We start from the raw sequence: 15,744 nt of genomic DNA on the forward strand, positions 1-15,744 counted from the left end.
GGAAAAGTAAACGTGTTTTGACCTCGGTATCAATATCCGAAGTCGGAAATTAGAAAATTTTACTTCTGTCAAGAGATATTTGTGACAACAGTGGCAAGTCAAAATGTGGTTGTTGTATTTTTCGTGCTTTTATTCAACATATACACGAAATTTGTCAAATGCAAAGCGAGGCCACATGTTTGGATACAACTACTTTTTTCCGATACCTACTTGGTGCAAAAGTATCGAATACAAATTTTCTTGGTATCGGATCAAAAGTATTGATAGCTACTTGTATCAACTAGTATCGTTTCATCTCTATGTGCGATACCTAAAAAATATTAAAAAGTAATGTTCGAAGTGTTCAATCATTGTAAAATTTACCAAGTAGCGCAACTAACACTGATCGCTCAAAATTTGTACACACAAACAAACATAACTAATGGCCATATTACGGAAATCTTCGGGAAATTGAAGTTAAATTTTTAAACAGACATAAAATGTTATAATTTTCGAATATATAGCATCTAGGACACCTTAATTGCAGTAATTGAAAGAAAATGTTTGCTTATACTCAAGTATTTAATTATTTTTTCTAAATTTATCTTTAATATTGATGCAATGATTGATCCAATGCAATTCTGGTCTCCCTACTGTTCTTCATTCCACTCCATTCGAGTGCCTATTTTCACGGCCTGCGAGTGCCTTCCACTCTATTCCCAACATAACTTCGAATTGAGCTGCCAAACTATATAGTAAACAATGTGTTCAATAGATTACTGCGCGTCTGTATGTACTATGAATATCTGAAATCCTCCACTGTGCACATTCCTACCAATATTATCTTTGATATATACATACGTAAATGCTTATATATGTAACTGCGGGCAGCTATAAACATGCATCGCACATTTTTAGATGTCTTACGTTGAGTTCGTATTACGTTTTTGTCAGCGAATTGCCAAGGGGTTCCATAGTGTAGCGGTTATCACGTCTGCTTTACACGCAGAAGGTCTCCAGTTCGACCCTGGATGGAACCAGTGTTTTTAATTTTTTGTTTTTTTTATTCAACTTTTCTAAAGAAAATTTATTAAAATTAATTAACATAAACTCTAGGCAACTTTAACTAGAGTTTAAACTCGCACTGAAAAAATTTACTTAATATACCAAATTCTCCCTCCTACATGTTTTAATGCCGACTACGGCTTTTAAATTGTCAACTTTAACAAATGTAATCCAGAACAATGAAACATTTAGTTTGCAGTTGCAACTTTCAGTGAAAACATTTCGTTATATAAATTAAGGTATTACTTAAGGTTAAGTGTTATTTAAACGGTCCTTTTGTCAAACTGCGATAAGATCACCGCCTTTTTGGTTATTCCATACGACAGCATGACTCTTTCAATACACGTTCAAAAATAGCGGTAGAGGTGTCAAAAGACGCGTTTAGACCCAAAATTTCGAATGATAAATTGCTTTACTTCTATCAAAAGATATTAAGATAATACTGAAAAATAACCCCGGACCGCTCCAAAAGCGAGGATGAGATCCATAGAATTGTTGCACCGAAAACCTTCCTGCATAGGCGGCCTTGAACGCGCTTAGAAAAAATAACCCTCTGGTGGGTTCAACATCAGTTTGGGAATTAAAACTATGTCCGCACAGATTAGGTTTTGCATAAGTTTGTGCGTGTGTACAACAAAATCCTCATAACTACTACAAAAACATCAGAATTTTCAATTTCTTTTGCAAATATCTCTTGACAAAACCAAAATGTTTAACTTGCGATTACAGATTCGCAATTTTGTGTCCAAAACGCGTACTTTGGATGTGGGCCATGCTGTCGTATAAAATTATCACCTTTTTGTGACAATTTCAACTCCAAAATGAGAGCTATATGTCGGTCGAAAATTTACAAATTTTTGTATGAAAGTATTCTATGAACCTATTGTTTTAGCGAATTAACCTGATTTGGGGATCAACCTTCGGGTCTGTTGATTTTAGGTGCACCTTTTTCTCATGCTTTACCGCCTTTTATTATTATTTTGTCAATAAAAATTAAAATATAAGTAAATAACAGATAATAAAAGCTAAAATTATTATTTTTGGCCAAGCTTTGCATTATTGTGGCTGTATTCTGTAGAGGTCGTGTTGAATGTAATCAGCCCTATCATCCTTTTTCTTAAATAAAAAAATCTTTGACAGTTAATAAAACTCGTTCAACAGTTATTCGTCGCCACGCTGTATACTCTCTCTCTGTGGGAATTATAAAAGGCACTTTATAGAAAAAGGATTTAATTCAGTTATAGTTATGGCAAGGGCGTTAGGGTATTGCACCATTGACCAGTGACATCGATTTCCGTAGGTTGGTTGGGTCAGCTGTTTTATATGGATATGGGTATGTCAAGTTTCCACTGAGAGCTTTTCATGCAGAAATACACTCGGAGTGCTAGCCAAACGCTGCAGAGGGGCGACCCCGCTTAGAAAAATGTTCTTCTAATTGAAAAAGCGTGCACCCAGGATCATCGAGCATGCTACCATCACACCAACACGGTGGTCGCATTGATGAACAATTCCATAGTTACAAGGGGATTTATTTAAATAAAACTGCTTTGCAACATTTTTCTGAAATTCGGTTGCGCGCTCTCTTTAGCCGAAATAGTACGGCAGATTTTCGCTCCAAATATTATTAATTTCAGAATACTACTTTTGTATCAATCATGATAAATTGAATAAAATGGATACATTTTTCAAGAATGATAATTTTGGATACAAAAAAAAAACGAGCAAGTGGCAACGCCCCTCAATATTAAAAAAGAAATGTGCACTGGGTTTGCACTAGTGATGGAACGATATTTCGCTATTGGTGATTGCATCGCCGTGAATGAAAAATCGCTAATAGCGATAGCCATTGCTATCCAAATATATCAGTGTTTGGCGATTTTCCTTCAGCATGAAAATGTAATACATACTAATAGTGATAGCGGCGATGCAATCACCGATAGTGAAATATCGTTCATCGCTACTAGCTATCCAAATATATCAGTGATTGGCATTTTGGCAGCATTTCGCCAATAGCGATATTTCTTCATGAAGCTATATTTCTTCATGAAGCTATATTTCTTCACTCGGTTGTGTTTACTTTTAGCTAGTTTGGTCTTTCAGGCAACGTTATTTTGAATTGATATTTTTATAAACGACGTTTTGATCTGGTTGGCTGCGAAAATTTGGTTGTATTAATTTATTATAAGCTTTTATTTACTTTCACTTGGCTGTTGTCTGTAATCAAATCTTGCAAGTTAACTTTGATACACTTCCCGGTGTCCGATTGAGCTGAAATTTTGCACACATGTATAACTCCGATGACAATGCAATATTACTTGGCGAGATTTCGATAAATTAATCGATAACAGAATTATCGGTAAAGATTTGTATTCACAAGGGAATAAAAGCCTAAAGCTGGAGACATTGGTGCTTTATCTGTAACCTTTTAACAGCTGATTCGACCAACCTTATGAGAATCAATGCAATCGATTATTGGTGCCGCTAAGGTCGTAACCGTATCGTAGCCAACCAATTGGTTGTTGGTTTACCGTCGTAACGATAAACAGCTGATTACGTTAGGGATACGACTACAGCGATACGACATACGGCACCAATGACTCCCGCTTAAGTCCTCAAGAACGCAGGTAACTTCGCTTTGTTTGTGAATGCAGCAAACGTAGAAGTTAGGCTGTTATCGCTAAATGTTGCATACTTTTCTGCGCACTTGATTTTGTTTTACAGATTTTTGGCGATGGAACAGAGCAGAGATCTGCAATGAGTAGTTGTAAACTGAACGCGACATAGTCAAAGTCACAATAAAATATGATTTTAAGTTAGTTAACACTCAAATGTAAGAACTTGACTGTTCAAAGTTGACTTCGAAGAAACCTTGTAATGTTGATGCATTAAAAGAAATGTATAGCATGAGAAACGTTACAAATAAATAAGTAAAGATTACATAACTAATTTAAACAATATTGTACCCTACTACAAATTAAAAAAATTCATATTTAAACTAAATTTAAGAAAAAAGCTTTTCTAAGAACAAGCTTATATTACTTGTTAATAAAACGAACTAAAAAGTTAAAAATAAAATTAAAGAAAAAAGAATTTTTTTAAAAATAAGCTTTTTTATTGGTTAATAAAATTAACTAAAAAGTAAAAAATAAGTTAACTGTAACACTTTATAAGTTCAATGTAACCTTTAACGATAATTAGGCTTTTTCGTCTATGACAAAAAAATTCCATATTGTACATAATTATATATTTTTAACATTAAAACTTTGCACCTAAATTATTAAATCTTACATTTTATATCACAGTCCTAATTGTTCTAATAAGAGCGTGCTACATTGTGATAGCAAGAAAATGAGGCCAAAATGTTCTTAATGAAATAAATAAATAAATGTAAGGCGCGATAACTTCCGAAGAGATCTAAGGCCGAGCTTCTCTTCCAATTTGCATCGTGCTCCTCTTGATTTTCCCTACAAATTGGCCGGACGGGACCTACATGTTTTATGCCGACTCCGAACGGCATCTACAAGGCAGGTTTTCACTGAGAGCTTTTCATGGCAGAAATACACCCGAAGCGCTTGCCAAACACTGCCGAGGGGCGACCCCGCTTAGAAAAATTTTCTTCTAATTTTAAAACCTTATTTCTAAAATTTTGATGTTGCTTTGCCCGGGGTGCGAACCCAGGGCACACGGTGTGGTAGGCGGAGCACGCTACCATCACACCACCGTGGCCCCCATTAATTATACCATCACAATTTAAAACGCTTTTTATTAGAACAATTAGGACTGTGATATAAACTGTAAGATTTAATAATTTAGGTGTAGTTTTAATGTTAAAAATATATAATTATGTACAATATGGAATTTTGTGTCGCAGACGAAAAAGCCTAATAATCGTTAAAGGTTACAATGAATTTATAAAGTGTTATATTTCTTTACAGTCAATTTATTTTTTACTTTTTGGGTAATTTTATTAACCAATAATAAAAGCTTATTTTTAAAAAAGTCTTTTTTTATTTAATTTTATTAAAAATCTGTTTTAATACCGAGTGAAAGATGAGAGCAAATTATAGTAAAAAAAAAGAAGTGAATGTGGCAATTTTATGAGCCCATAAATGAAACGCATGCAAAGCCCGGTGATAATTGTAAAAGTCCCCGTTCATATAAATATTTCATGAAGTGTATTAAAGAGGTCAAAATGACTGAATTTTTTAATACTTCTAGGCAGTAGCCGTGAGCAGTTTTATAAAATTTGTGTTTTTGATGGAAAAATAAAAGAATTATAGAAATATATATCACTCGTCTTATTGTAAACAGATTAACTCAAGCTTTAGGTTTTTTTTGGAGAATGCAATTCAAGTTTTGTCATATTATATGGTTGAATTCTCCGGCTAATTTTTAGGGCACTGAAGTGGGTGGCTAATTTTCTGTCAAAGAATATTTTTATAATAGTTTGAAGAATTCGTTATATTTTTCCTCTGCATTTTTTATTAAAAATTGATTCACTTTACTATAAAAACATTATGCCTCCAAATACAAATATCAGAATAAATTCAATAATAATAGAATAATAATAGTTTCATCTCATTGAGTGTAATACGAGACTGAACATAATGTCGTCAGCCAGTTAATAATATATATCATAATATCTCAGAAAATTAGAATTTCACATTACATCAGTTTACAATGAAATGTATCAAATTCAATCAGTGTTGCCAGAAAAAAAATTCTTTGGGACTAGAATCTAGAAAAAAATGGCTAGAAAGAGCTAAATTTCTTCAAGAAATTCCAAAACCCGTTGCAAAAAGAGCTAAAAGTATATGTATATATATTTTTCAATGTAAGTTTTCATATTTATTTCAAATCAAACTAAACTAACAAAAAAAAAATAAGGTATAAGAGAAGTACATAAATAAAACTGTTTCTATAGTTCATTTTATATTTTTAATAACAAAAATATGTTTTTTTATCTTTTGTGTTACCGTTAAAAAGTAAGAAGTATTTTTCACACTACTACAATACGGCACGGCTATAGGTTCGCCAAAAATACGACTTGCCAAAATGTTGGCCGATGAAAATTAATTTAAATTTTTTCCAATTCTTTTATTAAATTTTTAACGTACTACGGGTGTTCAATACACGTGTGCGATACTCAAGTTTATGTTGGGAACAGATATGCTTGAAGGGCCTTAGATTTCAAAATCTATGATTTCGTCCTCAGAAGATGAATTATTATTATTGCTACACTCATAAGTATTTTTTGTATTCATTAATTTTAAGAGATCGTTTATTTCGCATGACTTCAGTCGTTTAAGACCACTTCTTATTGTCAGAAGCGACATAACTAAACTCATTTTCTTTGTGTTTGCTTTTAATCAAACTCATGTTTGAAAACGTTCTTGCAACTTCAGCATTACATAGTGGCAGCACAAAATCGACAAGCTTTGGGAATTATACTATTTATCATCAAACCAAAAACTTAATGTTGAAGTCACATTTTTCATTTGTGAAATATGAACACCTTTGAGGTTTTACAATTCTCAATGGTCTTTCAACCGAAAAGAAATCTATTTTGCTAAGCGTTTCTATATTGTGCGGCAAGCGTTGCCTTAATTGCTCTATTAATTTTATTTTGAAGTCGCGACATATATTACGTATTTTTCTTTCAATGAATTCGTCTATAAATTTATCTTATTTTTTAATTCGTATATATTCTTCAAAGGTATAATGAAAGTAAGGTACGGGAGACAAAAATTTATTATAATCTGAAGTTAAAGGGTCGAAACTCTTAGAAGGTGATACTATGCTATTGCACAAGCTGCAAATACAACCTCATGACAGTTTATCAATTAAAGTTTTTGTTATGCGTTGAGCACCGAGTTGCCACATCATATATAACGAAACAAATAAAATAAAACTTCGATATACATAAAACAAATTAAGGGCCCATTACTCATACTTAGCATTGACTTGACTTGACTTGAGAACTGTCACTTACAGTTCTGTTAAATGAACATTGAATGTTACTGATTACTCAAAACCTAGCAACACTTGACTTGGAAGTCTGTTGAATTTTGGTTTCCTATGTAAGTTCTAAGTGACGTTTACATTTTCAGATGCCATTTGTTTTTTTCCATTTCATTTTGACATTTTGTCATACAAATTGACATTTAAGTCAATAAGTGGAGTATAATCGTGGCTAAGTTGCCAAGTTTACGCCAAGTCAAGTCAACTCTATGCTAAGTATCAGTAATGGGCCCTTTACAAATTTCACAATACGTATTGCTGAAATAGATTTGGAACCAAAAAGGGGCAAACATTTTAAAAAGGGCAAAAAAAGAGCTAGGGCCTTTGGACTTAAACTCAAAAATAGATCTGGCTCCAAAAGTACCAAAATGGCAACACTGCATTCAATCTACTCCGGTCAGTGCACGGACTTTACCACTTTATTGGTAGATCTACCAACCTTTTAGTCCATTTTCTACAACTTCTGACACCAAAGCCCAAAAATCTACCAACATTTCAATATATTCGCATTGAAACCAAATACTGCGATCATTAAGTAAACGTTTTTAATTGCCGAGCACATCCCAATAACATTAAGAGGTGACACTAACCAATCAGTTTTTTGTGAATAACTTGAACGAAAATAAAAAAAAAGTTTAAGTAAACGATAACATGCCGAAGTCATTATTTTGTGGCAGTATTTTTGATCAGTTGGAAAATTGTTGTTGTAATTAGAAGTTTCGGTAAATTTTCGTTGGTATTTAAAGCTCGAAATACAGGAAAAAAGCGAGTATCATATATAGGCATAAGCGATGTATATACAAATTTACATGTATTTTCCTGTTTTGTATACATGTTTTTTAAAGTGTTATTTCCGTGAAATGTCCTTTTTGAAGATTTGTTTTACAATAAATTATGAATTCTTTTGTGCAAATATAAACTGTAGAATTTTTTTCTTGGAAAAAATCTCCCAACTTCTACCACTATTTTAATTTTTCTTCTACCAACACTCTCTTTTTAAAAGTCCGTGCACTCACTCCGGTAAACAAACTTAAGCTGGAGACATTGGTGCTTTATCGGTAACCGTATCGGTAACCTTTTAACAGCTGATTCGACCAACCTTATGAGAATCAATGCAATCGATTATTGGTGCCGCTAAGGTCGTAACCATATCGTAGCCAACCAATTGGGTTTTGGTTTACCGTCGTAACGATAAACAGCTGATTACGTTAGGGATACGGATACAGCGATACGACATACGGCACCAATGACTCCGGCTTTAAACATTCATTTTTTATATCCAAGTATACAAATTTCAGATTCGCTTATTAAAAATAAATTTAAGCGATCGCTATAGCTGTAAAAAATAGCCCCGATTCAAAAACTGCCATACTATTTTCATTGATAGCTCAAAATCGTTGTACCGTTCATCACTAGTTTGCACCAAAATTGTAACGTTGTATGATTGAACCTTTATTAACTTATGCATTGACTATGTCGGGACGGCGCGAACGCCATTCCCGGCTACCAAAAATTACACGCACGAGTTATTCGCATTAGGAATAATCGCGAAGGTTAACTCAGCCGAAGTGCAATGGCCAAGCCTCGCTCCGGAGGAACCGCCTTCATGATCACGGTAACCTCTACGCCAGGTAAGTATGCTTTAGTCAGCTCACAATGAACTATTTCAATACCAATATTATTTAAGTATCTAAGAATTTAACAGCGGTTAATAGTAACGAGTGAAATTTAATTGTACATTCCCACCATGTGCTGGTTTCGCGGTGGTTGGTTCTATGTATAAAGGTCGCAGCACAGTGACATTTTTCATAAAGATGCGTTTAACACAAGCTTATGCATTCCAATAACATCGCCACAATCAAACAAGATGTTTTATTTGTAAATATGAAGGAACTTCAGTCTTGGCAAATGAAGTTTATTTCGCCTTGCCCATTCACATACAAAATTACGCGAAGCACTGGTATAAACATTAGGGGGACTCATGAAAGCATATAAACTTATAAGGTGTAAAATTATATCCATTTACACACGCTGTTATATGAACGCACCTAGTAATACTCTTGATAAACTTGATTGTTTATCAGCTGTATTATTGCCGAACAAAATATTTTTGATTGTTATACAAATTAAAAAATGCCAAGATGTAAGTGAAAAATCAAAACTAAAACGCATTTACTTGCTGATGTTGGAGATTTCTGATGAAAATGCCCGCTGTAATGTCTGCAAGGTTGCATTCCTTTGAGTTTACCGCGTTTACACAATGAAATGTGCGCGTAAATTTATACAAATTGTGTAAATGATTTTTCTTACAAAATTTGACAGCTCGTTTACGCACTAGATAAATTTATACGTTTACACACTTTATAAGGCATTTATACGGTTACATGAGTCCCCCTATTCTCCCTATACAAGAAAAATACTTGCTAACATATTTTGTGTCGTATTCATTTGTTATATTGCAGTTGTTACTTGCGAAAAATGTTATAAAAGTTACCGAGTGGGAAAAATAATTTCACTTGCAAAGTGTGCCAACACTCTAACAATATTTGGGAGTTGGCTACTTTTCCATGTCAGATGGCGCTAGTGTCGCTCAATCTACCATAAAAATAAGTGCAATCTACTCATAATGCATAAGACTGATTAGAACGCATTTATATGAAAATCTGCTTATGTGTCGGGGCTTTAACAAAAAATTTTCCACATGATGTTGAAATCTGAAAGCGACAATTCACCCTAACGGCTGAATTCTGTAATTCAGTCTCATCTCAAGTCTCTAACAGTTGAATTCATTAAGCCGTCTCTAGTCACTATTAGACACTATTTGGGGTGAAAATCACGTTTGAGACAATTTGCCATTCTGTAAGATGACTCGCGTCTCCAACCTCACAAAAGCAATCACTAATTTGTGAGCAGCTGGGCCGGGGCAGATCTGAAACATGAAAATTTCAGAAAAAGTAAAGATTATTTGCGAAAAACGCTTTAAATGTGTTGTTTTATTCCTCAAATTAAAATAAGCATAGAAAAAATTAAAAAACCGAAAATACTTAAAAAAAAAATTGAGCTCTATGTGGCGCCGCTGAGATTCGAACCTACACACTTTCGGATTTTCTATACAAAATTGTGAACGGTGTCTTCGCAAGTTCAGCCACAATACCACCAAGGTTATATTGACAAACAGCTCCGACACATAAGCAGTTTTTCATATAGATGAGTTTAACACATGCTTATGCATTATGAGTAGATTGCATATATTTTTATGGAGAATGGTAGAATGAGCGACACTAGCGCCATCTGATATTGAAAAGTAGCCAACTCCCCAATTTTGTTCCAAGCAAATCATAAGAAGGAGAATTTGACATTTGCTTTGGCTAAGTGTGTTGGCACGCTTTGCAAGTGAAATTATTTTTCCCACTGGTTGGTAAATTTTCTAACATTTTTCGCCATTAAAAACTGAAATATAACAATCGATTACGATACAAAATATGTTAGCAAGTATTTTTGTTGTATAGGGAGAATGTTTATAACAGTGCTTCGCGAAATTTTGTATGTGAATGGGCAAGGCGTAATAAACTTCAATTGCGAAGTCTGAAGTTCCTTCATATTTACAAACGCAACATCTTGGTTGATTGTGGCGCTGGCCCCTATTATGAGCATTATTCGATCTTCGATCTTCGCTGGCTACCGAACATCGAACATCGAAAATCGAATTTGAAATTGGTATTATGACAACTCATCTCTGTCGAAATTTTCGTTGTGTATTTAATTTTCAAGCAAATAGAAATTTGTTGTCCATGCTGTATCGAATAGAAAAAGAATTGTTTAAAATGTTAGTTTTTTGTATTTATGTACTACTTTTTTACTACCTACTAGTAATTTTAAACTATTTTAATTAATTTTATATAGGTCCAAGGTCGTGAGTACAAAACAACAGCTTGAAAAACTGGTTTCAATTATGGAACAAAATCCCCATATAGCAAAGGAACTTTCACATTATAGAAATGCAACTTTGCTTAATGCAGCTCAGCCTCCTCGTAATTCAATTTTATCCATCTTTCACAAATAAAATTTTCCAAGACATTCAACACCTTTGATAGTACCACAGACACAGTCGGCTGGGCAAGTCCGAGTGCATTTTCGTTTTCAACGCTCAGTTGTTAGGATCCCTGAGCACAAAATCGTAGAACCGTTGCCAAAATTAAAAAAATATTAGGAATAGACTTGGCTCTTGTGCATTGCTGCAGCAGTTCATCTGTACTGGACAACAAGTCCATGAATGCTTCTTTGGACAGTCTGAAATTTTGAATAAATCTATAAACAAACTTATAATTTCAACAATTTATCAACTTATTTAAAAAGCTATACTTACGTGGTGGAATTCATTTCCAAAGGATTTGAAGCATCTCCCCCGTCTTCTACTTCTGGCTAGCTCCAGTAAGCTTTCCTCTTCATCTGACGAATCATCAAACCACAATTCCATTGTAGTCATACTTTTATTTTTAATATTTGCATTTAATAACTAGTTGTGCTTTTGTTTATTTATTTTATTTTATTTGACAGAGTATGTGCTATTGTGAACTTTTGAATTTATCGAAATTCACAATAACGCTTACCTTCATCGAACGCGCGTCGTAATACCGAATGAAAATTCGTTCGATCAGCTCTGTCGACCACAGTCGAACATCGAATTTGTCTCATAATAGGGGCCGATGTTATTGGGATGCATAAGCTTCTGTTAAACGCATCTATATGAATATGTCATTGTGTCACGGCCTTAACTGTAAATTGACGCTCCGACAAAGTTTCGTCAGTTTTTTTCAGTTTGGAATCCAAGACAAAATAAAGTAATGTCATATAGGTATAAGTAATAAAATCCAATATATATTGAGTGCTATTCAATGTAAGAAATTAAAGCTAACAGAAAATTTCCAACACGCATTGATTCCGAAAAGCGTTTATATGACCGTCCTAAACGTCTGGAGAATGAGCTACTGGTCGCGGAAAAAAAGTTGTTTAGTTTATTTCTACAAAAAAAAAATGTTAATAATTAAACAATTAATTAAAAAATTATTAATATCTCTCCATATTTGAACCTTTGATTACAAGATTGCTATCGCTCCACTTTAGTCACTAGCCCATCTGTCATAAATTCTTACAGTCTCTAATAACGTGTTTTCTTTAGACACCACTAAACTGGTGCACATAGCACATGAAGATAAACACATACCTAACCACATTTACACATACTTACGAAAGGCAGGGATGGTGGTGAGTCATAAGATGGGTACTTTCATTTTAATTATACAGCGCACAGTGTTTCGTGTAGAACAAGCTAGCTGGATAAAAACAAAATTCTTATTCCAAGAAAAGTGTAATGAGAAATGAAAGAAAACAAACAAAATAACGGGATTTTTGCTTTTTTTTGATATTTTTGCTCATATATATTGAGTAATTGAAGTAAGAAGGTAGGAGCCCTTAAAATGAATTGATTAATTTGCAAAATTCTTGTTGAATATTAAGCTTCATATTTATTTTAAGTGAACACTTTTATATAATTTTTTTGGTGGATTCTAAGCTCGAAAGTAAGCAAAATTTTTTAATAGTAATTCTTTCGCAATTAGAGTATTTTCAATATATTTAACATTCCGTTATTAAGAAGAAAAGCTTTTTTTCTCTATATTTTTAAATTTAGGGACAAAAAAGTTACATACATCTGCGGACATCCGGGCTAAATTTTATATATGTTATATTTGCAAGTATTCTCTAATAGTAGAAAGAAAAAACCATTCCGAATTCTTTGCACATCTATTTTTAATTTTTTTTTTTTGCAGATTTAGTTATCTCTACATATAAAATAGGATATTTGAACCATTAAAGCTGATCTACAAACGGCAAAACCAATTCCCAGGTACAGGGAACAAACACGTAGCCATAAAACGCACAAAAATAAACGCGCAAGGTCAACAAGAGCGCACCAAAAGCAAAAAGGCGAAGATCACTGACTTCAACCTGCCACAACCTACCGCACCAGTCACCAAGGCATAAAAACAGGTACATACAAAGCAATCCTAATGCAGGTATAACCACACAGGAACGCTACACAAAACAACCCCATTTGGTAGCATCTACGCCAATACCTGAATGTAATATAAATACTGCACAACTTGGATTGATAGTAGATAAACCAAAACCAGGTTTCAGCAATACCAATGACGGCAACACTGCTCGTAGGTTTTTCGAAAATTCTGAGGCTAGTGCTGAGATTACGGGATTGTTACGCTCATCAAACGATTCGACACTCTCCTTCGCGCATTAGCATCTGGGTACAATATAAATATCCAAAGATTTGAAAAATTTGCGGTCGAGATTAAAAAACTATACATAGATCTCTATCCATGGTTTAATATGCCTGTTACAGTTCATAAAATCTTAGTGCATAGTACTGATATTATAAAATCAGCAATTTTACCTATTGGTCAACTTTCTGAGGAAGCACAGGAAGCCCGTAACAAAGATATGAGACGATTCAGGGATGATAACACACAAAAGCAGCCGCTTGAAACCACGAATACAGATCTTATGAATATGTTGCTTATAACATCGGATCCTCTAGTTAACAGTTTTAGGGAGATACCTAAGAAAAAATTTAAAAGTCTGACTTCAGAAGTCTTAAATTTACTGTCCCCCGATAATGTTGAGGAGTCAATAAATACCCCAGTTGTTTCAAGCTTTCACAGTAGTGTTACTGATGCTCATGACTATTCCACAAGTGACTCATCGAATGAAAGTGATGATAGCGAATAATAACATAATTATAAAAGATAATCTACCCTATAACTTTTTGTTGGATCAGGTTTTATTCAATTTAAATCTATAGTCTTTTCTACTTTGTATGATACTTTACTTTTAAGTTTTTGTAATAAGTAATTTTCACATAATTAATTTAATTATTTACATTGTTATTATTATTATTGTAATTTACTTTTACTTTCCTGACTGGTACTATAAAATAATTTTGTAAAAATTGTAGTGCCAGGATAAATACTCAAACAAATACAAAATATGTATGTACATATGTACAGTCACTCACATAAATAAGTAGACACCCCTTTTTGGACAATTCTTACAATTTTCGCTTTCGCAAATTTATTTTAACTAATTTCCCATAAGAAAATTTCTCACGATCTATAACAAAAACTAAATTATATTTAAAAAATATTTGAAAAATTCGACGAATTTTCATAAAAAATTTTAATTTTTTTTCCGAATTTTTAGAATTTTTTAGAGTATTGAGATTTGTAGTCCATTCAATTTAAGTACAAAAAGTAATATTCTTAAGTCCTTTAAATTTTTTTGGATCTATGTCACTTATTCACATGAGTTAATGTATATGAAATAAGCAAATGTATGCATATGAAGTAAAATTTTGGAAAAAAATAAAAAAAAGAACATATGGCTGAAAAAAATGACGTAGTTGTAATAAATGACTGCATATGGAACGGAAAATCTCATAAAATAATTTTGTCCAGCTAGCTTGTTCTACACGAAACACTGTGCAGCGTGTAGTTTTTTGTGATAAAACAACCACTTCTCAAAATAACATATTGAATGCGAGACTGTGGTAATTTTTTCACTCGACATTATTTCCGACCATTTAATACTCAACGACTTTACTAAAACTGCATGTCAAATAGTTTTATTGTAGCGGGAGAAAGCATACTTACCTGGCGTAGAGGTTACCGTGATCATGAAGGCGGTTCCTCCGGAGCGAGGCTTGGCCATTGCACTTCGGCTGAGTTGACCTTCGCGATTATTCCTAATGCGAATAACTCGTGCGTGTAATTTTTGGTAGCCGGGAATGGCGTTCGCGCCGTCCCGACGTAATAAATAAATGATGATTGTAAAAAATATTATAAATATATATGTAGTAGTGGTATATGTAATAGTATTATAATAATAATAAAGGTATCCAGTATAAGTGATGTCCAAAAAATAGCAGCAGTTAACAACAGTGAACAGGTGTAGAACAAGTAGCGACTTTCCTCAGCATATGAATTTTCGTTACATACATATTTACACATATACATTTACTATTCTGAGCATATGAATTTTGTTACGTACAAATTTACACATTTAAATTTAAATTGATCATATTTATTTAAACTTCATTTCATAATGTATGAAAACTTACACTGTAAGCAAATCTGTAAAGCTTCTTTTTCTCTCATCCTCTTATTTTCCTTTCTACATTATAAATTCTATTACACATTCGACACTATTAGCATGTCCATATTCGGTGGATATATATTTCAAACTCAAGTTAGTTTCCATGAAGTGCTTTGTAAGGGTCTTTTTGATATTTTTGAAGTTTTTTAATAATGCATTTAAATCGTTTAAGTCGTAAGAATGCTTCTTGTTCCAAAGATAACTCATATAACATGATTCGTATTTTAAGCAAACAAAGACAAGGGCTTAAAGTTTGCCATATTAATGCGCAAAGCCTCCGTAATAAAATCGACGAATTCAGATATCTTTTCGAAGACTCTAACGTAGACATAATATGTGTATCGGAGACTTGGTTCTATGCTGAAAGCAATGATGAATTATTCAACGCAAGCGGGTATAAACTTTTTCGTTTGGATAGAATGGGGTATGGTGGGGGTGTGGCAATTTATGTTAGGA

General features: G+C 33.4%; 3 non-coding genes across 3 annotated transcripts; 2 read left to right on the forward strand and 1 right to left on the reverse strand.

The window, feature by feature from the left end:
* Positions 1–946: 946 nt before the first annotated feature.
* TRNAV-UAC (transfer RNA valine (anticodon UAC)) lies at positions 947–1,019 on the forward strand. Its single transcript has one exon. It is a non-coding gene; the product is annotated as a tRNA-Val (tRNA).
* A 7,521-nt stretch (positions 1,020–8,540) lies between these two features.
* On the reverse strand, positions 8,541–8,704 carry LOC137234073 (U1 spliceosomal RNA). The gene has a single exon (XR_010947676.1). It is a non-coding gene; the product is annotated as a U1 spliceosomal RNA (small nuclear RNA).
* Positions 8,705–14,778: 6,074 nt separating this feature from the next.
* On the forward strand, positions 14,779–14,942 carry LOC137234062 (U1 spliceosomal RNA). Its single transcript, XR_010947666.1, has one exon. It is a non-coding gene; the product is annotated as a U1 spliceosomal RNA (small nuclear RNA).
* Positions 14,943–15,744: the final 802 nt, after the last annotated feature.

Source organism: Eurosta solidaginis, chromosome 5, assembly GCF_040869045.1.
Source record: "Eurosta solidaginis isolate ZX-2024a chromosome 5, ASM4086904v1, whole genome shotgun sequence".
In the NCBI taxonomy this organism is placed as follows: Eukaryota; Metazoa; Arthropoda; class Insecta; order Diptera; family Tephritidae; genus Eurosta; species Eurosta solidaginis.